The sequence below is a fragment of the Equus przewalskii genome, chromosome 20 (assembly GCF_037783145.1).
Source record: "Equus przewalskii isolate Varuska chromosome 20, EquPr2, whole genome shotgun sequence".
Classification (NCBI taxonomy): domain Eukaryota; kingdom Metazoa; phylum Chordata; class Mammalia; order Perissodactyla; family Equidae; genus Equus; species Equus przewalskii.
Genome location: NC_091850.1, coordinates 20,046,971 through 20,061,938, shown reverse-complemented (window position 1 = coordinate 20,061,938; position 14,968 = coordinate 20,046,971).

The following is a 14,968-nucleotide window of genomic DNA, read 5'->3' as shown; positions in this document are numbered from 1 at the left end:
ACTGTAGTTTTTTATCTACAATTTCTCCTCACGCTGTTTTGAAAAGTGTCAAAATAGTTGTCTGTTTAATAGTAAGTATAACATGGAGAAAGAGCATATCACTAAAATGTATTTAGTCAGAATTTATATTTGCACCTCTCCTGAACACACAGCTTGAGGTACCTTCTTGATCATAATATCAAAATTAAATATTATAATTTGTATACACTGAAGTTAAAATAGATGAGAATCATAAATAATAAAGCTCCCATAGGATTGTTGTTGCCCAGAAGGTTCCATCATTTTGGTCTTTAATCTTGTGAAAGCACGCATAGCAAAATATTTTTTGAACTTCAGAAAATTTGTTTACTCTATTTTAATATAATTTAATTGTAAATGATAAAAATCCAACCAATCATTTTGGGTAGAAACTTTATTTTCTACAGTATGTCTATGAGTAACTAAGGTTAATTCAGCAGTTTGAAAACCGAACTTGTTTGAACAAGCTACTTTTCATCTTAATTTTCAAATTACAATAATGGAATCTCTTGTAAATCTTAATGCTAATTATTTCTGTCTGAATAAACTTGCAATCTTTATCGACATATGCAAACTGGGGGTTTATTTTCTTGCTGATAATTATATTGTTGTGGTTGTTAGAATTATAGTGTCTCTGCTTTGTTCAAAGCTGGTCAGGGCAAGTTTTTTGAACTTGGATTTATTACCCCTTGCTTGTCTCAGGTCTACTACCACCTCGAGACTTGTGACAAAGACTCTTCAGCTTATATTTTAGCATATTAAAAAGACAGGAACATCAATGGGGGACTCTTGGTACAAAGAGGTTTAGGAATATTTATTTGTGCAAGAGAAAATATGCTCTGTAGTTGTATGCCATTTAAAAAAATGCTTGCTTGAGCTTTCAATTTTCTCAAATAGAAGAAATAGAGTATGTTCCTTGAATTTTATGATTATATCACGCGAAAGAAAACAAACCAATACATTTTAGCGGATAAGAATTGAAGTATTTTTGAGCAATTCTTTTCTGTCATAGTTTTTTATCCTAATCTTTAAATAAGTCTCTGCTTCTTTTCTTACTACATTGATACTTTTCTATTGTGACTTTACCTGTCTCTCTTCCCACCCCCACCTTTCTCTCGTTCTCTTTCAAAGCATTTTTTCAATCAGCACATGAGGTTCTGAAAGAATATTATTTAGTCTTGGCTTTTCCCTCAACTTTATTCAGCAAAGCTACTGACTGGAACAAAAGCAGTACTGTACCTGCCCCCGGCCGCCAGAAACAATGACGAGCGCCTTGATAAGATTAGATGTAATTTTAAATGCAGCAGGACAAAGACTCCCTCCCTCTAACCCCACTGGTAACCCCCTACTGTAATTCCACCACAGCGAGCAGTCGAAAAATCCCCGAGCAGAGCCAGACTGCTTGGTAAGCGCCACCTAACAGACACAGAAACATGATCTGCGTCATTTTCAGGCTTGGCAGACATTTTGTACATAAAAAAGAAAAGAAAAAGAAAGAAAAGAAAGGCCATCTTTGAAACCAGACACAAGCAAACTTTATACATTCCCAGTTTTATAGTTTCGAGAAGGACTTCAACCTGAAATATCAAACAAAAAAAGAACGAAAAGAAAAATATGTTGAGAATATGGATAAAATCAGTCTAGTTAGTTTTCTTTTTGAACAGCTATCCCTATATATCTAAGTTAAATTGTTCTACGGATCGTGTAGTGTTTTAAACTATAGAAGTAAGCACAAGGCTTCACATATGAGTCTAAGAAGCTACGTGCTCAATGTGCTATTTTTTTTAACTCATGAAAATTTATCCTTTAATTCTGTGAAAGCACCTATGGAGTACCAGAATTCTGTATATTTTCTTCTATCCTTTGGACAAGAACTTTGACCTAGCGGATGTCTTTACCTTTATGTGCTGTATTTCTTCTGGTCACAAAACTCTGTTGATGCTTCTTTTCTTGTACTAGTATGCAAATAATAATTTCATCTTTGCTGTGTTTCACGTCTAAATCTATCTACCTGTCTGTCTAATCTCTCTACTCTTTTCATAAATACAGAACACTGATTTTTAGGTTTTAAGAGGGAAAATTATGTTGGCAACATTGAAAATGTACTTTTTATTTAATTATGCAGATGCAGTTCTCTTTGCCCACATGAATGCCTTTATAACATTATATTGTTTGAATTTTTCTGAAACAAATCATTTAAACTACCTTATATAAACTCTTTTTAATCAAAGGTAACGTTTTTATAATGTGGATGAGGTCTCCTTAATTTGTCAGTTCTAAGATGCATTTTTTCATGTCAAATGTTCTTTATAGGGGGCATGACTGCATGCTGAAAAAGAAGTTAGATGTTGAAACTGGATAAAGAGTCTTAACTGACTAAATTTGAGAGGTTTACTAATCTCTGAACTTCTGATCCCATCGTAGTAGGTACTTTTGAGTTAATACAACAGGGCAAATCTCTATGCTCGCCCAGTTATGGAAATTAGTGGCGTTTTGAGTATGGATCCTGCCCGTTAACCTGACAAATACACTGCATGTGTGTGCTCTGCTTGCCCTTATTTCTTGCCATAAAACTTCAGAAAGCTGAGCAAATACCTTTAGAATCTTAATCCCTATTCCAACCTACCCTAAATTCGTATGTTGTTTTCCTCTGAGAGAAGAAAGAACCTAAACAGTAAGAATTTTCACGAGGTTTCAGTTAACCAGATTCCACTAAACATTATTGAAATGTGGTGTGATCCTTGAAAGTACTGGACTATACTGATTTTTTAAATTGTTATGGTGGGAAAGAAAGGATTTCTTTCTTTCCTTTCTTCTTTGCTCCTTGTGAGTTTGGGGGGGGGGGGGAGGTGTGTTTTCAATCTGCCAATAGTGTAACCAAATCTCTCCAGTCCTCTTCTCTCTCTCTTTTGTATCCTTCTGTATCTGTTCCTGGAAAGATGTGGATAGGGGAAGCAGCCACGTTAGGACTGGGGAAAGTGGTAAAGATTCTTTTCCTCCTGACGTCTTCTTCCCCGGTGCTCAGCAGCCTCTGTATATTTCTAGATCCTGAGTTTTCCTGAGCATTTCCTCTTTTGTTCACCTCCCAGTTCCTCCCTTCCTTCCTTTTCCTTCTTTCTATGATGTGTGCAGGACCCGGTCTTGGGGCTGGGGATTAAAGATGTGAGTAGGACACGTTCCTACTCTCAAGGAGCTCACAGCCTGATGACGAGAAACTCAAGAAAAGAAGCAGTGCCTGCCGCCAACCTTTCCCTCTCACCTGCCCCCATCAGAACTGAAGCTTCTCATTTTCCCATTTCTTCCACCCGCCAGGAACCTGGGTAATGAACGTGAGCTAAAGAGACAGAATCTAAAGGTGTTGCTCATCTCAGACAGCATTTAAATTTTAACTCTTGCCTTCAAAAGTGAGATAAATAGTAAGGATTTTTGTCAGCAAAGAGCACAGAAGAAAGAGAGATGTATTTTATATTAAAGAACTTCCCTCAGAATCTCTCAATCATGACCAAAATGTATTTGTACTAATGTTGGCTTCATCTTCTTGGTCCAGAGTTTATACAAATCTGTCAGGATTCAAACTCAGAAAAATTCACTAGAGTTGTATAAATTTACTTCTTCTTTTTTTTCACATTTATCGCTTTCAATGTATCCTTTACATAGGAGAAAAATAAGCCAAAATACTATTTACATGCCAATAAGATAGCATCATAAAACAATGAAGTTTAGACACATATCGAAATATTGTTTTCTGCATTACTAATATATCCTTGTAAAAATGAGAGGTGATCTCCAGTTTCAGAAAATCTATACCTGGGAACTCTCCCCCCGTTTTTATTGTATTCCTGCTGGCACTATTTTAAGTCCATGATTAACACATTTGTTGTTATAATATCACAAGCCACATAAACAAAAAATAAGAACAAGCAATAAAATTGGATTATATTTCTAACTTTCAGAGATAGCAGTTTTTAACATCTGCTCTCAACTTTTATCTATCCAAATATTTTCCTATGTTTCCACAGGAGAGATCATAGTGTACACAGCAGTTTTAAACCATTTTAACTTAAGAGTATATAAAAAAATGTTTAAACTCCACTAGAAGGATTATACTTCATGTTTATAAATATGTTTCTATTTTTTAAATATCTACATTGTGTGGATATAGAATTTATTGAAACCATCCCTTTTGTTCCTTGTTTTCATCTTTCTCCTTCTTCTGTTATACTCAGATATTCTCTTTTGGCTCCTTAATCTCCAGCCTCCGAGCTTTATTTTCCCTGTCCAGCCTGTTCCAAATGGAAAGCTCTTCTCTTCTTTATCAGCTTGTCTGTAAACTGTATTCATCCTACAAGACTCAACTGATAGGCCTCTTTCTCAGCAAAATCTCAAATTCGGCTTCCTCCTCTGCATTCCTATCATGCCTTTAGTATACCTTCCTTATGGAATCTATCACACTCTGTGTGTGAAATGGCTTTGGCTTGGGTCAGAGATCTGACTTTGCAAGGCTGGCAAGTGGCATTAGTGTCCAATGGGTCTATGTCGAATGCTCTGGGCAGAGCAGACTTTAGATGGCACAGGCTGTTTTGGGAAGTCCTTACTTGTCATGGAAAGTAGAGGACCCTGAAACAGCTGCCTAGCTAAGTTTTATAATCTGCATATGCCCAATGAGCTGTGAGTGAGAGGACATAATTGAGATTCAGACACACGCAAACCTGACTGAAGGATTGTGGGTTTCTCCAAAGAGACTCCCTTGGAGGAAGAGATCACAGCACCCCAAGAGAAAATCACTTGCTGGTTCAGAAAGCCTGACTGTAGTAGGGTTGAAATGTCCAGGGAACAGTGGCTGCTGGTGCACCAGGAGACGGTTCCTGACTCGTCTATGCCTGGCCATCCCTGCTAAGTCCTGGGAACGAGACTGCTGTGTAAATAGAATGACTTGCACCACTAGGGGCCTAAAGGCTTTGCTGTGGAAACTACTCTGAAAGAATGAGTCAGGCTCAGAGACAGAAGCACACAGCCCTGCTGCAGCCTGCACCGCGTTGAGGTCCCTGAGCAGTTCACTCGGGCCAGCAGGAGCATAGAGAGTGGCTGGGGAAGAGGCAGCTGGCAGCGGAGTGCCGAGATCAGTGGAGCAAAAGGACCTGGGTGAGTGTAAAACCTGAGCAGGGGGTGCCTTCAGAAGAAGCGCATCCCCACTACCCTGATGTGGCCCACCAAGGCCTCCGGGAGAGAGCCCAAGCAAAGATTGTGCTTCCTCTAGTCAGAGTGGTGGTAGATACACAGACACAAGAATTCCATCCTTGTTATCCTTGCATATTCTCTAGTACTTAGTACAATGCCTTATAGATACCTAATAGATTCACTTATGTATTAAACTCACAGATATTGCTGAGGCCTAATTATAACCTGGCATTATTCTAGGTCCTGGGAAAAGAAGGGCCAACAAAAAGCATACATAGTTCTTGAGTTCATGGAACTATGTGTTCATTGAACTAGAATTCAAGCAAATAGATTTATATTTCATTATTCTCCTTTCTCTTCATGCAGTCTATTTTGAAATATAATAACGCGTTTCACTTTATTTTCGTAATATGCTCTTAAAAATGTAGAGGAACAGGCAGTTTTAAAATATAAATACCCTACCAGGTTGCAAATGTTCCTTTACAGATGTTGTTTTGTAAATTGATACCTTGGAAGGTGCATTAATTTTTCCAAGTGACCAGGCCAAGTTACTTGCTTTGGAACCCTAAATTGTTCATTAGCGTGTGGGGAAAACGCACATTTTCCATATACACAATGCAGCTTATTTGGAACTGCAAATCCAAAGTCTCTTTATTTTGACCTGATAAAGAAGCATAACATAAAGATGGGTAATTATTTTGGACTGGGTTCTTTAATAATTATTGTTAATTTCTTAATGTATTCAAGGTACTATACTTAGTCTTGGGAAAGAAAAAATGGTGAATAAAAGATTGTTTCTACTGTCATTATAGTATAAAACCCAGTAGTTTTGGCCAAAGATGTAGTCTTTCAAAATTAATGAGCTGCAACGTGCAACTTTTCCGCCACAGTTGACGGATCAGAATCATAATCCACAGCCTTCAGCCAGCACAGGAGGGGGGATGTGCACTCTGTGCTGGACACAGGCGGGAAGTAGTCCTGTCCAGACAGCAGGAAATAGACTCAGTGCTTCCAGGCACTCATTTGTGCATAACAAATATGTCCAAAGTGTTTCTATCCATTTCTCTCTTAAGTTCTGTTACTTTTAAAATCCTAAAATAGATGAATTTTCTATAATGATAATTAGAAGATGGACAATAATTAGAAAATGAAGAAAAGCCACCTCTTTTCAAAAGCCGCATTCACTCCTGAAGATAGCTTAATCACAAGAGTAATGAACGTGTATAGCGTTTCATGTTTTGTAAGGAGCAGTCACACATTTAATTTTTATAGCAATCTCGTGAGCCCGGTAGTATTATCTTCATTTTATAGGTGGCAAAACTGGGCCAAAGATGTTAGGTAATTTGTCCAATTTGACTAAGACATGACAAGAATTTGGTCAGTAATCAGAAAATGAACATATAAACAAAAACCATTTATTTTCCTCCTATTTTGGGCAAAAAATGATACTTCCATGTGTATTGCGCAGATGCTCGTGATATGGATCACATGACCTTTGTCCATAAAGACCCTCTATTTGAATAGAGGTAAAGAAACCGTATATGTAAAAGCCATAGATCATCATATTAAAAGTGCAAAATAACATAGTGCAAGTTATAGGCGTAAATTCTGACCTCACATGGAGTAATGCTATAGCCCAGTGATGTCAATGCTATTAATACAGGAATATTGAGTGCTCAACGTGTGGGAGAGGTGTTAGGTGACTACTTTTGAGTCACTAGAAGTTTATCATAAACTAATAGCAGCTCAATCGGGAAAAGAAATATGTGCATCTCGAGTAGCAGAAGTGTTTCACAGAGAAGCAATTTCCTTTATAACTTCTAATTTCATTATTAGCAAAATGAGAAAGACAGGAAATAAGACACCACTAAATTTTTACAAAGTAGATGATGACATTTTTCCATATGAAAAATCCATATAAATATTTACAGATAAGTATGGAAGACTATTTAAACACATCAGTTGTTCAGACAGAACTTTCTCAGTCTGAAGTTTTTAAGTCAGGATAGAAAAATAGACTCCCTTCCCCACCCCTTCCCTCTGCTGTCAGAGGGGCTTGGAATCACTTGTAGAGCAGTGTGTATTCTCTTCGAGGAAAACCTTGAAGAAAGAGAGAATGCAATACCTCTCCTCCATGTAATGCAAGGCGATCCTTTGTAAAGTAGAGGTTTTATTTTACAACAGACCGCCAGCACATATTTCCACAGGGGTAACACTGACCTACACCGAGGGGTTCTGAGATATCTACTAATTAGGTACGAAAGTTTTTGGAGAGAAAAAGATTTAGAAAGAAAAAAAGTTGCCTCCATCTTTCAAGCCCCAAGGCAGCTACCATTTACATGGACAGTGATGAGTTCCGTAGGCCGAGCCGTCTCAGCTTGCTGCTCTTGGAGAAATCACGGAAGTGAGTTTTGCTGAAATAAATTTTTTCCATTTAGTCTTCCATTCAGCTTCCATTAAAAGAAAGCTTTACAAGGGTTTTAAACAAGGAAGCAAGTTTAAATTTAGACAGTTGACGTGAGATTTTTTTCCTTTATTTTCGTAGACAACAGTTGTACAGACTGTTGTTGCTTAAAATTTCTATTCATTGATGCATTCTTTAGATATTTTGTCTAGATCCTAGCGGATAAGCCCCAGGGTAAAAATTTGTACCAGTAAAATAGGAATTTCTCTAAGCCAAAATTTGAAACAATATTTGCTTGAATCTCACCAGTATCCTGAATTATAGCCATAGAAATAAAATATTTTGGATGATGTTATTGGATAAGTAAGTTTTTAGTTTTGGAAATTTTAATATTCTTGGTGAATATTGCTTTTGTGATTAATTTTAAGATCACAACATTATTTTCAATGACTATTTTGTTTTTAAAAGTTGTGCCAGATACCATGTTCAGTGGAAGTCAATAAGGAGTCTCCATCCCCTCTTCCCATTGAGTTAGTCTGTGTGTGACTTGACACAGGCCACTTAATTTCTTAGTGTCTCAGTTTTCTTCACGTGTCCATTGATGTTAATGAAAGCCCTTCCCTAAATCACAAGATTTGGAAGGACATGTAAGATACTATTTGTAAAAGAATTATGAAAAAGATGAAGTATTTACACATAAGTGATATAATTGTGAAATATTCAATTTAACTCTTTGTATTAACCAGAGCAGCCAGCCCTCATGGTCTAGTGGTTAAGATTTGGTGCTTTCACTGCTGCGGCCCAGGTTTGTTTCCTAGTTGGGGCACCACGCCACCCATCTGTGGGTTGTCCTCCTGTGGCAGCTGTGTGTTGCTGTGATGGTGAAAGCTATGCCAGCAGGGTCACCCAAGGTGGACAGATTTCAGCAGAACATCCAGACTCAGACAGACTAGGATAAAGGACCTGGCCATCTACTTCCTTAAAAATTGGCCATGAAAGTCCTATGAATACAAGCAGAGCATTGTCTTATCTAGCACTGGAAGGTGAGAGGATGGTGCAAAAAATACAGGCTGGGTTCCACTCTGCTGTACACAGGGTCATTAAGTGTCAGAATGGACTAGACGGCACCACCACCAACAATTTAACCAGAATATGATATGTAATACTATTGATGCTATCAGTGATACTTAGGTATTTATTTAAAACTAAGCTATACTTAGGCATTGTGGAAGTCCCAAGAAGTAAGGGGGTGGTGTACAAAATGCAAAGACTTTGATGTCAGGGAGAATATGGTTGAAATCCTGGCTTTGCTACTTACTAGTTAAGTGATGTTGGGTAAGCTGTTGATCTCTGAGCTCAGTTTCCCAATCTGTAAAACAGGGATATAGCCATGTCTATCTAAGTGGATTTTTACACAGATTAAGGAGGTTCAGTGTTGGCCATAAGTAGTAATTCCTTACAGGATGGGTACGTTTAGGAAGTTGATTCATACATGAGCACAGCAGTTATTTACCCAATGTTTGATAACTTCTTTTTTTAGCTATGCAATCATCATGGTAGTCTGAACAAGCTCCTCAAAATGCCTGAAATAACTAGGATAGCAGCAATATTTAGTTTTTAATTCCCTAAGAAAGAATGATTTTATGATTGATGTACCCAGACATTAGCTATATTGTAAAGTTTCTAAAAATCAAATATTTAGCTAGACATAGATAGAATATATGAAATAATTGCAACATTTTCCTGGAGATGAACTAAATAATTTCTTCTATTCTGCACACAGAATACATTTTTAGTCTCTAAGCTTTTTAGAATAAGAGTTTTTGTGTATTTACCTTTTACACAGATAAACAAAATTGTAAGCTATCTTAAATTCTTATTAGCTGTCATTATTTTATGGTAAGTAGCTGATTTTACTCACTCATCACTTGCTAACTTTAAGAAATTTTATGTTATTTAAATTTCAGTGAAATTTTTACAGAGTTTGATGTTTCCTCATTATTAGGTTTCTGAGGAAATGAGGCAAAAATTCCTTTATGGTAGTAAAAGTGATTTGGTATGATATGTATCATTGTCATAATGTTGGTAGAATTCTTAAATATTTTCATTATTTTTGAATATTTTTTGGCCTTGTTAAAAATTCTGTTTCTATACTCCCAATCTAAAACTGAGTCAAAAACAATGACCTATATTAGTAACTGTGGTTACATTTTTAGAAATGGAACAAAAATCGCGCGTCGTCATGGATGTTAGAATACTGCACTTGGGGAATCACAGTTGCTCTTGACTATTTGGGATTTATTTATTTTTGAAGAAGCTAACTGAAGCTCTATGCTAGATTTCAATGAGGTATAAAAATAAGCATTCAATGGAGTTTAAAATTTGTTTTTTAGAAAAAGTAATTCAGCTATGAAAGCTGGTTCTAATGCATAAGCATTCTCACAGTAATTTTTGTTATTGTAGGTAAAGTTTTAAAAAAGAACACTTGAAACTCATCCTTTGAGAAATCACTTTTATATATTTATTCAGTATGTCCATACCAGATAATAAAATGATATAAGATGTTGTGGAAATATCAAATGTAAGCTTGGTTAGGTTGTTCATTGGAAACAGAGAAAAGTTTTTGCATTTAAGAATTATGATAACAACAGAGTGAGCGTTAAAAATGAAAGGACTTCCCTTGTGTTGATAATAAAGAATACGATGCCAGATCTGCTCTTCCCATGGCTTAGAGTTAGTGTCAAAACAAATGATTAAAGTAAATGGTGGAGAAATTGCATTTTTTGGTACTTAACTCTGTCTTAAAAAATGCAATAAAATACTCTTTTACTGATGCTCTCCTATGATGTGATATAATTCCACAGAGATGCTTTTTGTAGGGAGTAATTATTTGTCACTCGAGATAAGCAAGCCCAAGAAGAAGATCCTTCTGACCTAAAAGAAGAATTCTCCGAAGAGACTGTTTTCCATAGTTTTAATGAAAAAGGAATTATCATCTTGCTGATTGGATTCAGGATAGACAGGTGGCTTTCATAAATACATAGGAGAAACTGGGAGTGAAAGCAAATGTGTTTGTGGGGGTTCATATTGGTGGATTGTTCTCTCCACTCTTGGGCGAGCTGAAAGAGGGGTTACTTCCAGCTCTGACTCAGGAGGACCTATGACTACAAATAGAAATGTAAAAGTGCCTGGGAATCTACAAGAGAACTAGCCCCCTTGACTTTTTCTTTTTCTCTATTTTTTTCTCGGTCAGTGTTAATATTTTGGGTTGATTCTCTAGAGAACAGGGCTTTTCATGTAGTAGACACTTAAAAAACATCTCCTGAGTAAATGTTGAATGACAGTAGATACTTTGGAAGAATAGTCAGGACTCTGGATTATTTTTACTCTGGCAAAGGGTTAATTTAAAAAGTCCCCACCCATCCATTCTGTAGAGAATTGCTGATGCACTCATAAATTTGGCCATAGAATATTGAGCCTTGCTGTTAAAGTTAACTCGAAATAACAGAGTTATCTCTGTTAAACTATAGGTCAAGTTGAGAACCATTAAGAATAGAGTCAAATCATCTTTTTTTAAAAAAATGAATATTGTTTTAATGAATGTCTATTTTATAAAAGTAATTAAGGCAGACAAAGCGAATGATGCTTATGTACTTTCCTAATAATTTTAATCGAGTTTTAAAATATTTTAATTCACTAATGAAAGGAGATAAGGAGAAATACTGACATGTTTTATCTCTCTGGTTATTAACATAGCAATTTTTCAATACAATTATTAGAGAAAACTTGAGTTTTTGAAAAATATATTCTTATAAAATAATCTTAATCCTCATATATTAAATTTAAAACTGAGGTTTGTTTTTAGAAAAATTCAAGACCTTTGCATTTCAAAATTACAAGGAGGTGAATAGGTCAGGTAAATATCTATCATTTTTAACAGAAGTTTTGAGGATACAAACCTTTAAATTTAAATCAGGCATTAAAAATATTTTAATATATGACCTGGTTCATTTTTTCACTTCAATTTTCAGAAATTAAAGAAATAACATCAAAGAGTAAAAGCATTTGGGTATATAAATAAAAACACAAGAACAAGATAACAGCTGGATGGGTAAAAAATCTACTTACACACACACACAAACATGTGCACACCTTAGACTAATTATCTAGATATCTCAGGTATTAATAGTTCATTTTTTACCTGATTGTAAACGTTAGCTCCTAGGGACTGTTTCAACCTTCCACTAAGGCTGCTAGCTGTGACACAAACAGCTGCTAAACTAAAAGTGTCTCTTCTTTTCAGAAATACTACTAAATATCTTGTAAATGATAATAATCTCCAGGCACAAACTGGGTACCTCAAATGAAAATGGTAGAACCAAGAGGAGCAGAGATTAATATATAATTTAAGGTAGCTAAGCTAGTACATATCTTTAGTTTAATAAGTACTTTTACCTTCACTTTGCTGAAGTTTAAACAATATATTATGTACTTTCCACCAATGCAATATGCTTATTCTACATACGTATAATCTTGGCCCCTACTGATAAACTAGTCTTGTGCTTAAGTAATACCCACACCGCTGCAGTTTTAAGCGTTAAAATGGCCAGAGAAATTCACAGTGCTGATAGTACTAAGTTACACATTTAAAAGTGACACCTTTGTCCTTTGATATCATTTCCCAACAAGGTTATCATTGAAACTTCTTCCATTCGAAAGCATTGTATTTCTCAGTCAGCTAAAGTAGCTGACAACACAGTGTGAGTTGACATGCAGATCTAGGTCCTTCCCCCTTTTTTCTTTTTGGAGTTCTCTTAAAAGATTTTAGTTATCTGTCATCAGGCCCGAGTTTAGATTCTCCCCAGCCAAAGCAGCTTGGAATGTGTTGGTGAAGAGGACCCTCCAGACAGGACAATATGCTTGTCTACAGGGTGAGCGTGAGGAAGAATGCTAAGAGGCTGTAGCGATGTTGCTTTGGCTGTTGTAAGCCATGGAGAGGAAAGTGGAGCCACTGGAAGCGAATCCTGGTGCTGAAAGGGTGCACTTCAACCTTTCAGTTTGTACACAAGCCTCGGAGCAACAGCATTATCTGGCAATTGGCCTTCTTATGCCTAATTTTCAACCCATAAGTAGGAGTGAGGTTGTTGAGGATATCCTCACCCTTAGAGTTATTCACTTTGCATAATGACTCTACTTAGCACGTTAGGAGGGAGTGCTGATGTCTAAGTGCCGATCTGCTCCATAGTCATTACTGTGCACCCTTCAATTAAGCAGTCCAGATATGAGTTCTTTTAAGATAAACTGAAAGTGATTACGGTGGTGGTTCCATGGATATGTGCATTTGTCAAAACTCATCTAACACTTAAAATAGGGGAATTTTATTGTAGGTAAATTATACCTCAATAGAGTTGATTTAAGGAAAAGTTTAGGAATCTCAAAGTGTGAAGAACTGTTAGATAAAATAAGAAAGCTGCTGTCATCAGGAGCATGCTAATTTCTGTTACTGTTACAAGAATAAACTTTTCTGAGTAGAGAATGCATTAACCATTTATAATAATGAATAAAACCAGCCCATAATCCATGTATTTTACAATGATTATATAAAAATCTTGCCTCTCTTTTCCACCGTCGTATTCCCAGGGATTTGCCTGGTGCACAGCACATAGTGGGTACTTGACAAATATTGGTGGAATAATTGATTTCTGAAATGTTAACCATTTACATATAAAAATATGATTATGCAGGGGCTGGCCCCGTGGCCGAGTGGTTAAGTTCGCGCGCTCCGCTGCAGGCGGCCCAGTGTTTCGTCGGTTCGAATCCTGGGCGCGGACATGGCACTGCTCGTCAGACCACGCTGAGGCAGCGTCCCACATGCCACAACTAGAGGAACCCACAACGAAGAATACACAACTATGTACCGGGGGGCTTTGGGGAGAAAAAGGAAAAAATAAAATCTTTAAAAAAAAAATATGATTATGCATTACTGTCTTAAATATACTTAAAAATGTATACAGCAAGGGAAAAGTGTGATAAAAATATTGAATCAGTCTACATCTGAAAGGATATTTTTGAATTGCTTTGCTAAATATCCTTTTAGCACTATCATACTTCTCTTGCTATTTGGCAAGTGCCCCGTGTGGGATGTTCACACAATAACTTGGATGGTCAACATCAGAAGTAAAAATCCAAGCTCATTACAATGTGTTAGATTCTAATTTGTTTGCATAGGAAAATTAAGGGATTTCCTGTCTATTTAATTTTGAGTGTATGATGCTTTCTACAACCTGATATGGAACTGTATGCTTATTTTGGTGGATGGGTGGGAAAATAACAGGATTTGAAATCTTCGGTCTCTGTTTATTCAAGAAGCTGATGGTGGGAGTGGGGTGAGGGTGAGAGAGGCTTCCTCTCCCCCTTGTACATAGAAACAGTGCTGTGTGTTGTGTGAGTCACAGGGGTTTCGAATGATTTGGTGAAGCATGCTGAAGAAAGGCTTATGCCTTGATTTACAAAGAAGTCTTTGTCAATATGATTGCTTTCACAAAACATTTATTTTAAGTCATTTAATTTATGGTATCTGAAGACACACACACACACAAACACACACACACACGCACAGTGAAATGGAATGGATGAATCTTCTCTTTGGTTGAGGGGAGATGGTGGATGGTGATCACAATGTTTGGAGAAAATAAAATACTGAGGGGAGTTGTATGGCCGGAGACTTTTCTACTTATTTTGTAGCTCAACACAAAAGTTAGATTATAATAATGTTCACTCAGCTGAGTATCTGCCAACTGAGAACCCAAGCCTGGGGAATATGGGAACGGAGGAAGAAAGGCCTTTTCCCTTCTGCAATGTGATTAGCCTTCACCTAAACACAGTACAGGGGAAGGGACTGGAGCCATCATTCTGAAGTGGTATCTTTGAAACCCTTCATCCACAGTCTAAATATTTAAAATAATTAAAGAGTTTCTTAAAATATTTATAAATTAAGGCTTTTTCCTAGAATATTTCCAACCTGATGTTAGTTACAATTATATTTACCTTGTTTTCTTATAGTAAGCTCTTCAGTGAGTGAAATCACTTTACTTACTCTTTATGTGAAGGACATGTAGACAGGAGATAAATTAATATAGACAAGCATTGCAGTCATCACAAATCCTCTGTGGCCTAAGTTTGGACCTACTATTCTGTCTTACTAATTACGTTGACACTTATGATAGGCTCATTTCATTTTCACAGTTTTCTCCATTACACTATAAGCTGCTTCATGCCTGGGACAAATTTAGTTCTCTCTATACCAGCCAAAGTAACTAGCATATAATAAGATGCTCATTGAATATTTCTGGAAGGACTGAGTGAATA